This window comes from Primulina eburnea, chromosome 16, assembly GCF_022965805.1.
Source record: "Primulina eburnea isolate SZY01 chromosome 16, ASM2296580v1, whole genome shotgun sequence".
Classification (NCBI taxonomy): domain Eukaryota; kingdom Viridiplantae; phylum Streptophyta; class Magnoliopsida; order Lamiales; family Gesneriaceae; genus Primulina; species Primulina eburnea.
The window spans coordinates 19,519,594-19,539,817 of record NC_133116.1 but is presented as its reverse complement, the minus strand read 5'-3'; positions in this window follow the sequence as shown (position 1 = coordinate 19,539,817).

Below are 20,224 nucleotides of genomic sequence, written 5' to 3'. Positions count from 1 at the left end.
ATTTCATGATCTTAAAATTGTAAGCAAAAACATGACATGTCAAAGCATAAATGTATACATATCGCATCATATCAACATATATGTGTTCAATTTTCTTTAATTGAATTTTGTTCATTAGTTATGTGATAAACAGAAAAAATTGCACATTAATTAAATGTTTTATAATGTGAATTTATAGGTTTTGTTTTATTAAATGTTTAAATATTATATGTTTTATAATAAATTGTATAAAATATAAGTGGTTGAGTGATTATAAGTTTTTACAATTTTTGCAGGTTTGATAAAACAAGAACAACCTTGACTTTGCAAATGGGATTAAGATGATTCTTGGACACACAGAAAATTGGTTTTAATATCTAAAATTATATTGGTGGCAAGCATGAGATAAAAATCTTTTCACAATTGGGATCAAATTAAGCAACAAATAAATTTACCGAAGGAGTGGCAGTTTTACCATGCTCTAGCATTTTGACCATCTCTCTCAAATTACTAAGTCAACCGGTAAAAAAAATACCACAATTCAAACAACTCAATTATCTACATGTTTTGTTTATGTGGAAAAGCAAACTCAGATGAGAAGATTTTAAAATATGATGTGTATGATGACATAATTTTTTGAAACACCAATGAAGACTTATGTGTACAAAATAATATTTTATTTATGATTGTCTCCCCAAATTTGGCTATAAATAGGGGTATATTGTAATGTATTGAGATATCCCTCATTTTAGAACAAACCTTTGAGTTCATAATATTTCTCTCTTTGTTTTCTTTTATTTCTTAATTTAAATATATTTAGCATGTTAATTTCATATTCAAAGTTTTACACTGTGAATAATGAGTAACTAACTTCGAAATTTGAAATGAAAAGGTGAAATCATGGTATGATAATAAGGTTATTAAAAGGTAATAATCTATGTTTTATATTATTTAATCATTATTTATTGTTTATGTTATATTTATTTCTTTAAGCATTATTATACACTACTTATAAGTGGGAGTTTTGATTTATTGTTGCTATATGTTACACTAAATTCTTGGAACCATTTAAATGTTAGTTTAGTATCACCGACTGAAAGATTGTGTGTTGGGCACCTTGAGGTGTTTCAAACACAATATTCTCCATGAGCTGCAATAGCTCGTGTTCTAAGAATATTTACACCGATGAATTAAATAGAGTTTGATATTAAATCAAGCGGAAAACACTCGAATTAATCCTTTTGTAAGAAATACTGATATATTTATATCATGTGTAACTGAATAACTGAAAGTATCGAGAATCAGTTGTGACATATATTAGTTCAGTTATGGTGAAAAACTGAACCGAAGGATGCTCTTACTGATCAAATCAGTTTGAAAACAATAGTTAAAGAGTTAAATATACAAGATATGTTTATGGATATTCCGAGACTTCAACTGCTCCTACGTCACACTTCTACCACCTCGGGTAGGATCCACTAGAAAACTTTGATTAATTACAAAAGTGTAATAACCCACCCAGCTTATGACTTACCCACCGCCTAACTAGACTCTTAGACTAGACTGAAGGCAGCACCTTCCGGTCAACACTTGTTTAACGTCTATGTATAAAATACTACATACACAATTTAATTTTCTTTGTGCAAGACTTTATATGAGTAGTGGTGTGTGTGTGTGTGTGTTTGAGAGCTGATCACTGTGTACAGCACAAAATTGTTCTCACACACTGAGGGAGTTGTGCTTCTAAACTAAGCTGATAACATGATGAAGTGTTCTTTCTGGGCTGATTGCTTCTACAAAGCTGATATGAAATAGGTGTGCCATTTTTCTTGTTATTCCACTCTCTTGTCAATTCGCTATTGGTCTTCACTGATCTTCTATTTATAGGCGGGAAAATGATCGTACAGTGAGACTCGATAATTGTATCAGTTGCAGCTTGAATGTGTTCCTTAAGATTCGTGTCTCGACTTTTCCTAAATCTATGCTGGAACATTTTGTCTTTAATCTTTGCTGCAACGACCATTATTGTACCTTTGATCGTACAATAACTTTTGTATATTTGTGCGTAGCTGGAATCCATTTAGGTAAACTTATCTAGATCTGCAAGTGATTGAATCACAACTGATGCAACCTAACTGGTCATATGAACTGATCTTCAGTTGGGCTGGTGAAATCAGTTGACTCGTCAGTTGAACTGATTTCACTCTTTCAGTTGAACTTGTCAGCTGGGTTCTTCATCAGCTGACCGGGCTTCTGAAGGTCTTCTACTGAACCACCTATCAGCTGGACAATCATTTGTGCTGCTCGTTTACATTTCAGTTTGACTGGTTCAGTTTGTGCAATCAGTTGGGCGTCTTCAGTTTTCGATTTTGACAGCTCGTAACTGAACTCAGCTCCAGTTTTGGCTCGACAACTGATAAGTTCAAAGCCTGATCAGTTCCATCTATCTGCGCACTGAGGTAAATCATTAGAAACAAAATAACAAGTTCTGTTATCATCAAAATAAAGATTGCGAACATGAAATGTTTCAACACCAACCATTTAAAGTGGATGCCTTGATTTATTTTATATGAATATATCATAATATTAATTTCTTGGTACCATTTAAATGTTTGTTTACCATTTAAAGATGGAACCTTGATTTATTGTTTACAAAAATATATATAGCACAATAAATACTTGACAACATTTATAAATTTTGGTATATATTGTATACTTATAAGATAAAAATATATAACATGATGTAAATATTATTATTTAATATATTGAAACTATTTTATTAAGTGTATTTCAATAAAAACAAACAAATAAAAAAGACATTGTAGTGGACTTGTAATTACATTAGCTTCCCTACGGATACAATATTCGGACTCACCAAATTATACTACTTGTGGACAATCTGCTCTTGGGAGTGCAACAATCAAAGTCTTATCAAGTTTTTGGCGTCGTTGCCGGGGAAGTATAATTTAATTTTAAGTCTATTTAATTATGTTTATAGTTTATTTTTCTTTCTTTGAATTTTTATTGCTTTTGTCTATTTTTATTCTTTTGCATTTGCATGAGCATTTTGTCGTGTACACTTAGTGGTCGACTCATTCAAAATAGTCCTTTATTTTCACAAAACATGGCGGAAGAACCCATCCAAGAAAATGAAGATGAAATTTAATCTCAACATGATCATGATAGACGAAGAATACTTTGAGATCACATGAATCCTACACGCACTAGTGCACCTTCATGTCTAGTTTTTCCCCCTGATGCATCTCATTTCAATTTTAAGCCTAGTATTATTCAACTTTGATCCAACTTTCATGGATTAGATTCTGAAAATCCATATATGCATTTATGAGAGTTTGAAGAAGTGTGCAACACATATAATGATCTAAATTATAGCATGAACACATTCGACATAAGATTTTTCCTTTTTCTTTAAAAGAAAAATCTAAAACTTGGCTACAAAATCTTATACCAGGATCTATTTGAACTTGAGATGAATTGCAACAACATTTTTAAATTTTTTTTTCTATCACATAGAACAAATTATTTAAAAGGCAAATAATCACTTTCACTCAAAAAAAAAGAGAAACTTTTTATCAGTGCTGGGATAAATATAAAGAATTGCTTAATATTTTTCCATATCATGATTTTGAAATTTTGAGAGTCGTTTCTCAATTTTATTAAGGCTTAACACCTAAAGATAGGCAAATTGTTGAATTTATGTGTAATGATACATTTGAAGATAAAGATCCAAATGAGCCAATTGAGTACCTCGATTCATTAGCTGAAAATGCTCAAAATTGGGACACTACAATCGAACTATCAAACAAGATTCAATCTCCCACATCTGGTGGATGTATGTACACCCTCAAGGAAAAACATAATCTCCAAGCCAGATTTACCTCTTTAGCAAGAAAGGTTGATGCACTTGAATTGAAAAAGAACGGTCAATTAAAATCTGTTCAAGAAACTGTGTGTCACATCTATGATACAAGTGATCATTCTACAAAAGATTGTCCCACTTTTCCCTCTTTTAAATAATGTCTCCATGAACAAGCCAATGTTTTGAACAATTTCGAAAGGCCAAATTTTGAACCAAGTTACAATCTAGGTTGGCGAAATCATCCAAATTTTAGTTGGAGGAATGATAATGTTGCAAAAATTTCACTACCACTTTTCCAAAATGAATGAAATTTTCAAAATTATGCACATTATGTTCCTCCACCTAAAAGGAATTTAGAAGATACATTGAATTCTTTCATTGCAAAGCAAGAGTCTATCAATACTCAAACTGCTCAAACCATGACAGATTTGAAAGATACGTTTGCTAAATTTGCATCTGCACTTCATGTTCATGAAAAAGGTAAATTTTGTTCACAACCACAGCCTAATCCCAAGGATCATCATTAATAAACTGGAACTTCTGGAACTCAACCGATGGATCAGGTAAAATCTGTTATTACCCTTCGCAGTGGTAAGGTTGTGGAAAAATCCATTCTTGAACCTTGTGAAGATGATGATAAATAAACTCCAAAGGGTAAGGAAGTGGAACCCATAACTTGCAAAGAGGAGGTTCAACAGACAGTGTCACCATCATTCCCTCATGCGTTGAAAAATACAAAAAAGATCAAATTTGAATTATGATATATATGATATTTTTAAACAAGTAAAATTTAATATTCCTTTATTAGATGCAATAAAGTAGGTACCATCATATGCAAAAATTTTGAAAGGCTTATGTACTCTGAAAAGAAAATTAAATGTGAAAAAGATGCATTTTTAGCCGAACAAGTAATTGCAATCATTCAAAATAATAATACTTTGAAATACAAAGACCCTGGTTGTCATACTATTTCATGTATTATTGGAGAATGAAAAATTAAAAAAGTCTTCCTTGATCTTGGAGCTAGTGTGAATTTACTACCATATTCAGTTTTTGAAGAACTCAATGTAGGCGAGTTAAAACCTACTTCGGTAACACTTTTACTTGCCGATAGATCAGTTAAAAGTGCCAAGAGGTCTGGTAGAAGACGTGCCGGTCCAAGCTGATAACTTTGTATATCCTGTAGATTTCATAATTTTAGATACAAAACCTATTGAAACTTGTAATGCAATTCCTGTAATTTTGAGTCGTCCATTTTTAGCAACTTCTATAGCTCTAATAAATTGCAGGAGTGGAATAATGAAGCTGTCATTTGATAACATGACCTTGAAGCTTAATGTTTTTAACCTTTGTAAGCAACCACATGACAAATGAGATGAAAGTGAAGATGGAAATCTTATTCAAACTCTTGTCGAAGAAAACATTCAAGAAGGGAGTACTCATGACCAATTAAATATTTGTTCAATTGATACTATTAAAGAAAATACAGATATTAATTTTGATGATTTTATCAGGTATTACTCGTTAAAAGGATTAGAGAAACAATTTGAGGCAAAATATGATAACAAAAATGAACCACCCATATTGGAGTTGAAACCCTTGCCAGAAGAATTAAAGTATGCATTCTTTGGAGAAGATTAAACATATCCGGTGATAATTTCTTCCAAACTAGCAAGTGATCAAGAAGAAAAATTAGTCGATATGTTTAAAAGACATAAAAATGCAATTGGTTGGACACTAAAAGTGTCATGGCCCAGCCCACTTGTGATATTGTCCGCTTTGGCCTGAGGCCTCGCGGCTTTAAACGCGTCACAATGTGCGGCGTTCACACACTGGCTAAAACCTCGCTCTGATACCAAATGTCATGGCCTAGCCCACTTGTGATATTGTTCTCTTTTGCACGAGGCCTCACGGCTGTAAAACGTGTCACATTTTGCCATCAAAAGTTTAATTAACTATGTTAAAATTTATTGGACTATTGTTTATTCTCGGGGTCTCACATTTCTCCCCACTTAAAAGATTTTGTCCCAAAATCTTTAGCATTCATCTATACATAACATTGGGTATGCGTTTGGCTGTGAGTACTGCTTATCATCCTCAAACTGATGGCAAGACTGAGAGTACAATTCAAACGCTAGAAGATATGTTATGTGATATTGTGATGGATTTCAGAATGGGATGCCAAGATACCTTACCCTTAATGGAATTTTCTTTTAATAGTAGCTTTCAAATGAGTATTGGTGTGGCACCGTTTGAAGCTCTATATGGGAGATGATGTAGATCACCGTTATTCTGGGATGAAATTGGTGAAAGGAAAATGACTGGACATGAAATGATACAGGAAATGAATGATAAGGTTCAGTTGATTCGACAGCGAATGAAAGCTTCCCAGGATCGTCAAACAATCTATGAAAACAAACGAAGACGACCCTTGGAATTCCAGAAAGGTGAAAAAGTATTTTTAAAAATATTTCCCTTTAGAGGCATGGTTCGATTTGGCATGCAAGGGAAGTTATCTCCTCGATATGTTGGTTCATACGAGATCCTTGATCGAGTTGGGGATCTTGCTTATCGATTGCCATTGCCATCATATTTATCTGAAATTCACGATGTGTTTCATGTTTCTATGTTGAGAAAGTATGAACAAGATCCCTTACATGTACTTCAACTTCACGGCTTTAAACGCGTCACAATGTGCGGCGTTCACACACGCTGGCTCAAACCTCGCTCTGATACCAAATGTCACTGCCCAGCCCACTTGTGATATTGTCCGCTTTGGCCCAAGGCCTCAGCGTTTTAAAACGCATCACATCGTGCGGCGCCACTTGAACACTGGCTCTGATACCAAATGTTACGGCCCAGCACACTTGTGATATTGTCCGCTTTGGCCCGAGGCCTCACGGCTTTAAAACGCGTCACTTAATGCGGCGCCCCCACACTGGCTCAAACCTCGCTCTGATACAAAATTTCACAGCCTAGGCCACTTGTGATATTGGGTTTGGCCCGAGGCCTCATGGCTTTAAAACGCGTCACATTGTGTGGCGCCACACACTGGCTCTGATACCAAATGTCACGGCCCAGCCTACTTGTCCACTTGTGATATTGTCTGCTTTGGCCCGAGACCTCATAGCTTTAAACGCGTCAGAGCGTGCAACGTTCACACACACTAGCTCAAACCTCGCTCTGACCAAATGTCACGGCCCAGCCCACTTGTGATGTTGTCCACTTTAACCCAGGGCCTCACAGCTTTAAAATGCGTCACATTGTGCCATCAAAAGTTTAATTAACTATGTTAAAATTTATTGAACTATTGTTTATTCTTGGGATCTCACAAACAGATCTCAAGGGCATTAATCCAATAATTTGCATTCCCAAAATTCACTGAGAAGAAATGCAAAAACATCTCCACAACCACAAAGGAGATTAAATCCACACATGAAAGATGTTGTAAAAACTGAAGTTCTCAAACTACTCGATGTTGGAATTATCTACCATATTTCTGATAGTAAGTGGGTAATCCCAACACAAGTAGTTCCAAAAAAATATGGCATCGCATTGATAAAAAATGAAAAAGGTGAATTGTTAATAAGTCAAGTCCCATCTAGTTGGCGATGTATATTGATTTTAAAAAAATTAAATGATGTCACTAGAAAATATCCTTTTTCATTATCATTTTTGGATCAAATTTTAGAAAGGATAGCAGGTCATCCCTACTACTGTTTTCTTGATGGATATTCAGGATATTATCAAATTCCCATTGTATTCGAAGATCAAGATAAAAGTACATTCACATGTCCTTTTGGAACATTTGCATTCAGAAAAATGCCATTTGGTTTATGCAATACCCCCAACAACATTTCAAATATGTATACTAAGCATTTTTAGCGACATTGTTGAAAATTATTTGGATATTTTCATGGATGATTTAACTGTTTTTGGGAATATATTTGATAATTGTCTTGAAAATTTGGAAAAATGTTTTAAAAATATGTGAGAAAAAAGAACTTATTTTAAATTAGGAAAAATGTCATTACATGATTACTTATGGGATTGTTTTGGGACATGTTGTGTCATCTCATGGAATTGAATTTGATAAAGAAAAAATTGATGTCATTGCAAATTTACCTCTCCAAAAAACATTAAAGAAATTCGCTCATTTTTGGGACATGCTGGATTTTATAGGAGGTTTATAAAGGACTTTAGTTTAATCACCAAACCCATTTGTAACCTCTTAACAAAAGACACTGCATTTGAGTGGACTCAAGAATGTCAAAATGGTTTTGATAAAATCATTCAAAATTTAACATCAGCTCCTATCATACAACCTCCTGATTGGTCTTTATCATTTTAAATCATGTGCGACACAAGTGATTATGCAGCGATGCAGTACTGGGTTAGAGAAGAAATGGTAATCCTTATGTGATATATTATGCTATTAAAACGTTAAACAATACTCAAATGAATTATTCCACAATTGAAAAAAAAAATACTTGCTGTAATATTTCCATTAGATAAATTTCGTTCTTATTTGATTGGATCAACTGCTATTGTGTTTACTGATCATTCTGCTATTAGATATTTATTGACCAAATAGGATGCAAAGCCATGACTGATACGATGGATTTTGTTGCTCCAATAATTTGACATTGTAATCAAATATAAAAAAAGAACCGAGAATGTCGTAGCTGATCATTTACCGAGACTAGTAACAAGATCATCTTGTGAAATTACACCAATTGATGATAATTTTTCTGATGAACATCTATTTTCAGTCATTACTACACCTTGGTTTACTAACATAGTAAATTTTCTTGTGACAAGAAAAACGCCACCGAAATGGAGTTCCCAAGATAAAAGAAAATTTTTGAATGAGGTAAAAAACTTTTATTGGGATGATCCATATCTATTCAATTATTGTCCAAATCAAATTTTTCGACGTTGCATACCCGACAATGAGGTAAGTAGTGTCATTAAATTTCGTCTTTCAAAAGCATGCGGAGGAAATTTTTCTTCATAGAAAACGACTGCAAAAATATTGCAATGTGGATTTTATTGGCCCACTTTATTTAAAGACACCAACAAAATCTACAAGATATGTGAATTGAATGCGATTTCAAAAATAAACATGATGCATTTTAATCCTATCATTGAAATTGAAATCTTTGACTGTTGGGGAATTGATTTTATGGGACCTTTTCCACCGTCGTTTCGATACTTGTACATTTTAGTTGCAATTTATTACGTTTCCAAATAGATAGATGCAATTCTATGTCGAACAAATGATCATAAAATCATCATCAAATTTTTGAAAGAAAATATTTTTAATAGATTTGGAATTTCTCGAGCCATGATAAGTGATGGGGAACTCACTTTATTAATAAACCATTTGCTTAATTAATGAGAAAAATATGGTATTACTCACAAAGTAACTACTCCTTATCATCTTCAAACAAATGGACAAGTTGAATTAGCTAATAGGGAGATAAAGCAAATTTTGGAAAAAAAACTGTTAACCCAAATAGAAAAGATTGGTCTCTGCGACTTAATGATGCACTTTGGGCATATCGAACATCTTTTAAAATATCATTGAATACGTCTTCCTATAGGTTGGTTTACGGAAAACATTGTGATTTGCCGGTGGAATTGGAACATAAAGCTTATTGGACGATCAAAACTTTTAATTCAAGCATGGATGATGCTAACAAATTGCGTAAATTGCAACTTGATGAACTTAGAAATGATGTGGATGAGATTCAAGGATTTATAAAGCAAAAATCAAATCATTTCATGATAGAACAATTTTTAGAAAATCGTTTGAGATTGGGAAAAAGTTTTGCTTTATAATTCTCGAATTCACATATTCTTAGGAAAATTACGATCAAGATGGACATACCCATATGTTGTCAAAAATGTGTATCCTTATGGAGCCGTGTAAATTGAAAATCCTAAAAATGGTGATATTTTTTAAGTAAATGATCAAAAGCTTAAACCATTTTTAGAAAATCAAATTTTTCAAGAAAAGTTTATTTCCCTTTCCGTTCCATGATTTTTTGTGTTGCATTTAATTTTGTTTTCTTTTATTTGAGGTTTCCATAATCTTTTTATTTTCACGATTAAATGGCGGATAACAACACTATGTGGCTCTCATAGTCGATTAAATCAGTTTCCCACAATTGTTGATATAAATTTTTTTTAAAATAAATCATTTCTTTTCTTTCCAAAGGGATGAAATTTTCTAAAAAATTTGTAAATATTTTCCCTCTGTTTCTAAAAATGTTCTAAGAAAAATTTATGTAGGTAGATGTAAAAGATTGAGATTGCTAATGCAAAAAAGAATTCCAGAAGATATTCGACTTGTAATAGAAGTTAAGGTCCGATTAGGAGGATAAGTTCCATAGTCATTCCTCATTCGGTATATGCCTGGATTAGGAAAAAGAACTTATGCGAAAAAATGAAGGGCCAAAATGTTAGGGGTTTGTCATAAGTGTGCAAGATTAACTTGTGACAAATGGTGCAGATCTTTGGGATGTGTTTCAAATAACAAAGAAGATAAAATTGGTTTCATCAAGAATGGGCTGAGTACGGAGTTTTTAGATAACATCTTAAGAGGCGAGGGTGTGTGAACTGGGAAAGAGGGAAGGGGCAAAGATGAACTGGGTGAGAAGGTGGGGCGAGGTGATAGCGAGAGGCAGGGGCGAGCGTTGCTATTGCGATTAGGCGAGTGTGGTGAGGTAAGGGGATGAGCAGGTGAGGGTGGGTGAACTGAGCGAGGTGAAGAAAAGAAGGAAGGGTTGAGGGTGAACTAGGCGAGTAGGCGAGGGCGAGGGCGAGGGCGAACATGGTCAGGGCGAGGGCGAACTGGAGAAAGGGCGATCCGAAGAGGTGAGAAGGCGAGGGTGAGGGTGAGGGTGAGAGTGGAAAGGAGAAGATGGGTAAGAGGTGAAGACGAAGCTGAGATGGACAAGGCTGAGCTATTGGGTGAGGTCGGGAAGGCAAGGGGCGAGGAGTTGAGGGGGACGAGAAGATGAGTGATGGAGGCTAGGTAAGGCAATCCATTAAACAAGTGGTGGGAGAGGAGTTGGGAAGAGAGCACAGGGAGGGGTAAGGTGCAGGCGATGGGTTATGCGCTGTGAGGGCGAGGCGATGGGAGAGGGATGATGCACGGTCTGGGAAAAAGCTAGTGGATGAATGGAGAAAAATATATTATGTGGGGAGAAGAGAATGAAGGAAGGAGTATACATGTATTTATAGATGAGACCAAATCAAATTTTGAAGTGGTGGATGGTGTGCCTAGGGATATGTGAATAAGATTTAACTTATAACTCTTTTCTTTTATCTTGTTCCAAAATTTTTGAGCGCTAATGGACAATAGGGGAAAAATACAGGACTCATTTTGTAAGCCAAAGTCAACACAATTAATTGAATTTTGAACCTGTAATTCATTTCGATTTTGGAGGAGGAAACTGATGATACCCCATTAATAGTTCCATCAGATGGTCAGGCCCAACTCGAATCCCTTGGACCTCAGACCCATTTCTAACCAAGGAAGGGTATCCCTTGTAGAAGGGGAGAAAAGAGAAGGATCGTTAGGAGAAACAAGGGTGTTGTTGCTCATATGAGGAACTGTTTTTTGGGTAAGAAAGCTCTTATGATTACGATCAATGTGACTGAGCAAGGAATGGGGAGAGAACCAGTAGGTGGAGGTGCAACACAAGAATTCTGGAGGACGAGGTCGCCATGAAGGAACAAGAGCCAAGGGGCGAGCTCATAGGTGTCAGCCCGTATCCAGAAGACGAGCTTGTGATTGAAAGGGTGGGTGACAACCATTGAGGGTTTGACTAGGCTAACCTTACGTGTACCTCACATTCTCTCTTATAAATATCAGGTTTGAAAATCTTATTTATTCGTTCAATATATTAATTTTCAACAATGCCATTAGCTACTCTCTCATCTATCATCGGTACCTGACTTGAGCATTGGAAGAGCTACGTCAAGACACCATCATGGGCCCCTTCTAATAGTTTTTTCGTGATTTCATGTTCAAATCGGGTTCGAGATATGAATTCAAACTTGTCTCATCCATCGGGATCGAACCCTATATTTCTAGTGAGTATTAGGGTTAATTGGGATTCAGTCCTTAAGTCCAAATATGAGTAATGATTCAATCCTTGTGTCATAAAAACTTAGTTTTAACTTTCTGATCTGATATTTTTTTCATTTTGACTCCATGAATTTAAAAATCCAATACATTACCCGATTTGAGTTGATTGATACTCAATTTAAGCCGTTTGGTACCTAAAATACATACATTTGTACTTTATTTTCAACTATATGTACATTATTGTCCCAAAAAAAGTGTTGACTTTTCATTTATAAAAATTATAATTTTTTACCTAATTTGATTCGGTCGATACTTAAAATTTTTACATTTATATTACAATCTGAATGATTTTTACATATATTTATTGTTTTAGATTTCATGTCTTACATATAACATAAATTAAATCTATTGATAGAAATTCATAAATTTATGTCACAATTTCAAAGAAATGTATCTATTTGAATTCAAAAAATACCATGAATATTAAATGACAAAAGCATGTAGGGCCATTGAGCTCAAACTAAGTTTTCTAGCACAATAAACTGAATTTTAAATTATATTTGATGTAAAAAAACTGAATCTCGAATTCCCTTAATAACGTACCACTTTTTGGTAAAACAACACAAATGTTAGAGTAGACGCCCTACAAGACAACAGTTGGCTAGAGAATTTATTGACTCAAGTGTAATAAAAAATATTTATTTTAATATAACTTAACTTTTTTATGATTTCATTTTTCTTTATTTGTATACCATGCAATCGGCATAGATAAAGTCCTTGATTATATTTTAATACGAATGAATCGTAATTCGATCCTGAAACTCATTCGTAAACACTGTGTATTCTAAATTTGCTCTTAGTCGATTCAGTCGCCTAAAATTAAGGATATAGGCCGCTTGAGGTTAAGATTAGCATCTATGATGTTGTGTATCGTGTTTCGTGATAAGGACATAAAGATGTTCAATCATGCTGATAGGTAATCATACGATGATTGTACCGAACATTCTCCATCGATCTTTCCAAGTGGTTATCATTCATCGAGAGGAAAAGCATGCGGTTGTCATTGTACGTGATAAGTCCTTACGACCTGGGACAACATTGAGGCTCTACATACTAGGATTGTGCTTTGACTCATTTACCGACTCTGTGAGGATCACAAGGTCGTGAGCTTGGGTTCAATTGAAAAATGTGTAGAAGCCAGTGCATTGTAGTAGGGAATTCACTTCTCACATATTGGTGTGAATATCCTATATGATCTAACGAAATAACAGTGCATGAAATCTCTGGCCACAGTATGGATGTACATTACCGAAGGAGTTCTCTAGTTGTGCATACGATGACACTATGAATATTTTATGATCGTATCACATAGCTATCGAATCTAATATGTAACCCTCGATGAACCAATGGTTGCAGATACGATCGGGACATATGATATGAAAAGACCATAATGTATGTTAATCATAACCGACTGGTTCTTGCAGGCACTATCAGTGATACCTAGGAAATCATGGGACGATACTACTAGATGTTCTTACCATGATTCGATGTGTATAATCTGAAAAATGATTTATGACATTCTCTTGACCAAATGTTGGTGCATGAAATGGGGCAAATGAGGTAAGCTCAAATAAATGAAAATTTACTGAATCACAAAGAGTTGTGAACTCATGCTAGCTGTATCCCTGAACCATTGATAGTCACACAAGCACTAGATCATTTTGTTCTCGTTTGAGAGAATAAACACAAAGAGTTGAATTTATATAAAATTATGATATAGTAAATTCAAGGAGTTGAATTTATGGTAATTATATTTTGAGAGAATAAATTCAAATAGTTGAATTTGTGAGATAGTAAATTCAAAAAGTTGAATTTATGATATTTAAAATTTGGAGAGAATGAATTTAAGGAGTTGAATTTATAAAATATGATAATTTAATTTATTAAACTCAAAGGTTGAGTTTATTAAATATTAAATTAAATATATAGTTTGAGGTATATTTGATGGGCTTGTAGGATTACAAGTCCAACATATTAAATAAATAAAGTTCTTAAATGACTTTGATTAATTAATTAAACTAGTTGCACTTGTCCAATTAATTAATCAAGCCCATTAAAATTAATTGTGGAACCTTAATCTTATATTATGGAAATTAGGTTATTAAGGCATGGTTTAAGTAGGAAACTTGAACCCTAGCCTCCACAATTCCAAATTTTCGAAAATTCGTCTACTCTCTTCCAACAATTCGGCCACCCCTAAAGAAAGTTTAGTGTTTTGAGCCGCCTCTCGAGTTTTTGATCTCAACGAAAACATTTTCTAAATATTCTAATGCTATTTAAAAGATGAACTAATCTTCTAGTCGTGGACCGGATTGGGAGATTGAAGAAAGGAGACTTGAACAACGTATGTAGAGATTTACAACAAGAGCTACGTTCGCTTATACCGGCTTAGTTGGAGCTAAGTGAAAATTCACTAAAGGTATATTACTAAAAATATTATGTATGCTTATTAAATTTAAACCATACGACTGTAAAAATATTTTGATTGTCAAAATAAAATAAATTTTTTTAAACTTTTGCTGTGATTTAGACACGAGAAAACCATGAACCCAACAGTTGTATCAGAGCTAAGTTCTCTTTATCGTATGGTTTAAATCATGTCGAATAGTTTATTTCTAATCAAACAAGAAAAATTTCAGAAAATTGATACACAATTAAAATTTTGATTTTTATAAAAAAAAAATCGGATCTGAGTGCGGCCTGCGTGCCGCGTGCATACAACGTTCCCGCTAGTGCCCAATACGATTGGGCAGCGCGGACAGGTGCCCGGGAACGTCTCGGGCATCGTCCTGGGTCATGGACTTGAATTGTTCTAGCCTCTGGTGCGATTTTCTGATTTTACAAAGTCTTGGGATATTTTGTGAAAATTGTTCAATTTTTCCTTAAAATAAAATTTTGCTAAATTGATAATTTTCTTATAAAGATAAATAATTAGAATGTGATTTTAATTATTTATGGTAAAAAATTCTTTTTACAAGAAATAAATTATTATTGAATACATTGGAAATTAGATCAAATGTGTTTATTTAATTTATTAAATTATATAATAATTATGGTGGTTAATAATAAATTATTAGATGTGTGATTTAATCAATTAATTAAACTTGTTTAATTAGTTTATGTTAATATATGATATTGAATTCATGGAGGATGAACGAGAGCCTTGACCAATGTGATATGTGTATGTTAAGATATTTTAATGTTTTTAATTCATTTTTTTAATATTTGATATTATTAAAACTAGGCCTGTTTATGGCCCGTTCCCACCCCATAAGATGTATCTCTTACGTGTCATTGCTATTTAAATGTAATTATTAGTAATAACGGGAGATCAAGACTGGAAGATGGTGGGCTCGATGCACAAGATGAAGACATGTAAACTATTGGAAACTCTTGTAATAAGTTATATTTGCATCCCTGAATTCACTTAGGTTTTGGACAAGGATCCATGTCTGGCTCACATGGATCTAATAGTGTTGGTGATCGATCATCTTTATTTATTGTTGAATGTCATATTATAATATATGCGATATATAGTAGTATGCATGTATGTATTTTATTAAATAATATAGTTTCAAGAATCCGGAAAACATAAAAACATGGCACGTATTTTTAAATTAAAATGATGAGACAATTTTAAAATTAAAATCCCTCATTTTGAATAAGATTCAGATTTTATATCAAACCATAAAGTAAAAATTAAAAGAGTTTAATTTATTCTTCCCTTCCATCAACCGTGGTTGCATGTTGAACGCTACCCTCAGAGAGTGTCTAGCTCATATTATTGAGGAGGCCTGGAATCCGGAAAGTTGTGACTTCTATCGGACATATGATGTGAATTGAGGGGAACTCCCATGTCTTAGGCTCATTTTATTGGTGGAACTCATGGAGACCATCCACTACAATTCAATATTGATGGGTCGGTTTGACACGTGAAAATAAACAGCATCATATTATTGGGTCTTATTAAACTTAAGGCGAAACACGGAGAGATTGCATAGGGATGTAATTGGATTCTACCTTTTAGAAATTATAATTGGCTGGTATTATTCGGGATCATAATTGTCTTATTGGGATCTACGTGCCCAGTAAAGAAATACGATTTCCCTTTTTCATCAGAGAGTTTTAGAAATATTAAAATAGTGGGAGGAAAATTTATAAAATAAAAATCTATTTTTATATCTTATAATTATTTTAAAAAATAAGTAATCATTATCTGTTTTCATTTCAGTATATTTACGACGACTTCTCGTAACCCGCTTTCATCATTCTCGATAAATTTTCGAAATTTAAAGTTTGTTCTGAACTTGGAAAAGATTGTGTATGTGCTTATTAAGAAGCCACCAAAAGAAGCACCTTCGAATGTCGGTCAGAATGAGTTGGCTAAGCTTGAGAAATGGTGGGACCATGATCTTCAAGCTAAGAGCTACATGTTGGCTTCTATGTCGAATGAACTTCAGAGGAGGTTCGAGGAGGCGCTGAATGCTGCTGACATTCACCTTCATCTGAAAGAATTGTATGATGTACAAACTCGTTCAGAGAGATATACTACTGTTAAAGAACTCATGGCTACATGCTTGCGAGAGAGGACTTCGGTCCATGAGCAAGGTGTTAGGATGATTGGGCTCATTGAGAGGTTAGTGGGACTCAACGTGGTTATTCCTAGTGAGCTCTCGACTGATATTCTCTTGTTGTCACTGCCCTCCTCGTTCGATGGATTTGTGGTTAATTTTAATATGAATAAGCTCAAGGACACCCTTGAAGAGTTGATCAACATTCTTACTACTTATGAGACCACAATCAAGGAAGAAAAACATGTTCTTCTAGTGGCTCATCGTTCGGTACGAAAAGAGAGCCCCAAACAAAGGCAGAAAGTGTTATGTCCCTCTGAAGAAAAACAATCCCAACAAGAAGCCATACAAGAAACCCACTCCGGGCACACAAAGCCCGATAAGTCAGAACATGTCTGTTTTCACTGCGACAAACCTAGACATTAGAGACCCAACTTCACGGAGTATCTTGCCCAGAAGCGTTCTGGTCATTGTATATTTTACAAAGAAGTAAATGTCTCAATTAATTCCTCCTCTTGGGTATTAGATACCGGATGTGGTTCTCATCTGTGCAATGATTTGCAGGTGATGACAAGAAGCAGGAGACTTAGAGATGACGAGACAATTCTAAGATTGGGGAATGGAGCAAGGGTTGCTGCAACTGCTATTGGAGACATTACTTAGATTTTGAACAATAATTTTAAGTTACTTTTGAGAGACGTTTTATATGTTCATGAATTGGTTAAAAACGTTATTTCTTTTTCTATGCATGATAGATATGATTATTCTTGTGCTTTTTATAAAGGTGTTTGTAATATTTACAAGAATGAATGTTTGATAGGAACCAGTGAATTAATGAACGACTCTATAACTTAAAATTGAAATATATTCCGTTGAACAATATCTAAGCACAAAAGAAAACAACAACAAACAGAAAAAAGTTAGATAATCCAAATCCGCACAAGTATTGCACGCTAGACTAGGTCACATTTCCCAAATATGGATGCACAAACTAGTGGGAGAAGAAATGTTTGACTTGTTAGACATAAATTATCTACCTACTTGTGAGTCCTGTCTAAAAGTAAAAATGACCAAGGCTCCCTTTAAAGCAAACGTGAAACGTGCACATGGTCTGCTGGATTTGATCCACCAAGACGTTTGTGCCCCGCTAAGGGTTGGCATAAAATATGGGCAATCCTAATTCATTAATTTTACTGATGACTATTCGAGATATGAGTATGTCTATTTAATGAGACACAAATATAAAGAATTTGAAAAGTTCAAATAATTCATATCAGAAGTGAAAAAACAACTAGAAACAAGTATTAAGACAAGAAGCAGGAGACTTAGAGATGACGAGACAATTCTAAGATTGGGGAATGGAGCAAGGGTTGCTGCAACTGCTATTGGAGACATTACTTTGATTTTGAACAATAATTTTAAGTTACTTTTGAGAGACGTTTTATATGTTCATGAATTGGTTAAAAACGTTATTTCTTTTTCTATGCATGATAGATATGATTATTCTTGTGCTTTTTATAAAGGTGTTTGTAATATTTACAAGAATGAATGTTTGATAGGAACCAGTGAATTAATGAACGACTCTATAACTTAAAATTGAAATATATTCCGTTGAACAATATCTAAGCACAAAAGAAAACAACAACAAACAAAAAAAAGTTAGATAATCCAAATCCGCACAAGTATTGCACGCTAGACTAGGTCACATTTCCCAAATAAGGATACACAAACTAGTGGGAGAAGAAATGTTTGACTTGTTAGACATAAATTATCTACCTACTTGTGAGTCCTGTCTAAAAGTAAAAATGACCAAGGATCCCTTTAAAGCAAACGTGAAACGTGCACATGGTCTGCTGGATTTGATCCACCAAGACGTTTGTGCCCCGCTAAGGGTTGGCACAAAATATGGGCAATCCTAATTCATTAATTTTACTGATGACTATTCGAGATATGAGTATGTCTATTTAATGAGACACAAATATAAAGAATTTGAAAAGTTCAAATAATTCATATCAGAAGTGAAAAAACAACTAGAAACAAGTATTAAGACATTTCGATCTGATCGAATTGGAGAATACTTGAGTACTAAATTCTTGGATTATCTAAAAGAGAATGAGATTCTCTTATAGTAGACTCCACTAGCAACACCACAATTGAATGGTGTTTCTGAACGTCTTAATCGAACTTTGATGGACATGGTTTTATCTATTATGGGATTCACTGAATTGCCTACATCATTTTGGGGCTTTGCGCTTGAAACTGCGACAATGTTGTTGAATAATATCCATACAAAATCAGTGAATAAAACACCATATGAGATATGGATGGTAAAAAGTCCCAAATATTCTTACTTAATAATATGAGGATGTCATGCTTAAGTAAAGCAGACAGTGGGAGACAAACTGGATAGTCGATCCATTTTGTCGATCCATTTTGTGCTACTTTGTGCGGTAGCCAAAGAATTTTTGTTGGATACTATTTCAATCATCCAATGAAGCAAAAATGTTTGTTTCAAAAAATGTCACCTTCCTATAGAAGGAATTTCTTTTAGATAGAAAACGTGAGAAGATAGAATTTGAGAAATTCAAGATATTCCATCAACTATAGAAGTTGAACCTGATCCCCAACGACCAGTAGTTGAAGTTTACTCACCCAGAAGGTCTGATGGGACTATTAGACCACCTGCTAGATATACGTTTCTTCATGAACAAGGTCATGTTGAGCCTTGTGTTGGATGTAATCCAATGAAATTTAAAGAAGCAATATCTGATAATGGTTCATCCAAATGGCTTGAAGCCATGCAGTCTGAAATGGACTCTATGTAGTCAAATCAAGTCTGGACATTAGTGGATCTACACGAGAGAATCATTCTCATAGGATGCGAATGGATCTACAAAAGGAAGATTGGGTCGGATGGGAAGGTATTGACCTTCAAAGCAAGACTGGTTGCAAAGAGTTATACTCAAATGCAAGGGATTGACTATGAGGAAACTTTTCATCAGTAGCTATGTTTAAGTCCATTATAATACTACTAGCCGTACAACATGGTATGACTATGAGATATAGCAAATGAATTTAAAAACGACATTCCTCTATGGAGACATTAAAGAAGATATTTATATGTCTCACCCTGAGGGATGCGAATCAGTGGGAAGTGATCGTAAGATATGTAAACTTCAGAGATCAATATATGATCTCAAGCAGGCGTCCAGAAGTTGGAACCTCATATTTGACAACACTATCAAGGAATTTGGTTTTGCCAAGAATCCTGAGGAACCATGTGTGTACAAGAAAGTTAGTAGGAATGCAGTGAAATTCCTAAAAATTTATGTTGATGATATCCTGCTCATTGAGAATGATGTAGGATTACTGCAATCAACTAAAGTATGGCTAGCAAGTAAATTCCACATGAAAGACATGGGTGAAGTATCTTATGTATTGGGAATACAAATCTATATAGATAGATCAAAGAGGATGTTGGGGCTCACCCAAGCGACTTATATCGATACCATTCTGAAAAGATTCTCTTCGGAAGAATCCAAGAGATGATACTTACCCATGTGTCACGGTGTTAATCTATCTAAAAAAATGTGCCCCAAGACTGATGTAGAGATAGAGATGATGACATGTACT